Raw genomic sequence first — 1747 nt, 5'->3', positions numbered from 1 at the left:
ATAACCTCTGCTACAGGATGCTGCTTGACCTCAAACTGGTGGCATTGGAAAGCTAACTCAAAGATCTATCTTGTATGAAAATATGGGATCAGTCTAACGGTGGGAAGGTCACAGTCCATAGCTAGACATCCGACGCGTCTGTGCAGTTCTGCACCTCAAAAAGCTCCAAAAGACACCAAAATCACCACTTTCCTCCAAATCGTCCCTGAGCCTGTAAACACTCTAAATAAACTCCCCCAGACTTATCCTTTTTGCTTTTCCTCAAGCAAAACAGATTGGCAGTCTCTCTGAAAAAGGTTTGAAAACAGCAAAGATTCACATGATTTAAAACTTAGAATCATCACTCTACAATATTGCAATCCACATCTAAGAAATCTTAATCACAAAAGCACATTATACCATATCCTAGCTTAGCAACCAAATTCACCTAGCCAAGAGCTTAGCAAATCCTGCCTGAAATTCCCCTCTACCAACCTCATTTCTAGCATAAATAAAAGTGCAAGCTTTACCTTAGGAGCATCAATCACAGGATGCAAGGATTTTCAAACAAGTATCTGGATCTGCAGGTAAAAGTTAGTTCATATCTTTTCTCTCTACTAATTTCTCTCTTCAGTCAAAGTCTGCTTATATTGCAAGATCATTGACCAACATTGGACAGACTTCCATGAATCAAGCCTTAATGGTGGTTGCCACCAAGTCCTGTTCACTTCCTTTTGACCTATATCCAGGAATTCATGTGAATCGAACCTTGATGATTGCCGCCACCAAGTCCCGTTCGAATTATTTTTGTTGGAATCCTTATGAATCAAGCCTTAATGGTTGTAGCCACCAAGTCCTGTTCAAATTCCACCTAACTAACACCTATATATATATATTTTTTTTTTGTATATTATTTTTTTCTTTTTCCTTCTTTTTCGTTTTTTTTTTGAAAATAAATAGCTCTACCTATAAATCTAGGGTCGAAATAGATAGATAAAAGGTGATAAATCTACACAAGGCTTTACCTTCCAGACTTGTTTAAAGAATCCAATCTCATGTATACCAAGCCCCAAGACAAGCAGTTGTGTCAGGGTTAGTGTTAGAGGTCAGCTTTGATTCCTTCAAACAATCTCAGGAAGTGTGAATAGTTGACAGATTGATCCACTTTAGTATATTTAGTAGAACCTCCCCCACACTTTAACAACGCTTTCACCCGTGTTATACATTTTAAGATTGGTAGGGAAATAAAACATGAGGACAATATTTAACAAGGTGAAACGTTATACCTAATCACTGATGGTGAGCGTCGATCGAGACAGTTAACTGGCGATCGATCGATACTCATGATGCTCTGTCGACCGAAAATGGCCTGTTATCGTCGATCGCTTCTTGTATATCAACTCTTTTTCCTTGGATCTTTTTCCTTTTACCTATCATAAACAAAAACACTAAAAGTCAGTAAAAGATCTTTTTCCTTTTACCTATCATAAACAAAAACACTAAAAGTCAGTAAAAGATAACTAATAAAACATAACAAATAAAACATAACTTTTTTCCGATGAACACTGTCCTGCTACAGTAACACTGCTACAGTAACTCCTGGTTTTTTGCTACAGTGTCGATCGATTTTTTGCTACAGTGTCGATCGATTTCCTTGCTACAGTGTCGATCGATGCTACAGTGCATCTGCTACAGTGCGGTTGCTACACAACTGTAGTTACTGTTCATCTGTCTTTTTTTTTATCTACAATAAATAAAAACTTGAATC

This window comes from Brassica napus, unplaced genomic scaffold (genome assembly GCF_020379485.1).
Source record: "Brassica napus cultivar Da-Ae unplaced genomic scaffold, Da-Ae ScsIHWf_410;HRSCAF=635, whole genome shotgun sequence".
Classification (NCBI taxonomy): domain Eukaryota; kingdom Viridiplantae; phylum Streptophyta; class Magnoliopsida; order Brassicales; family Brassicaceae; genus Brassica; species Brassica napus.
The sequence above is the reverse complement of the archived record's forward strand: the minus strand, read 5'-3'. Positions refer to the sequence as shown.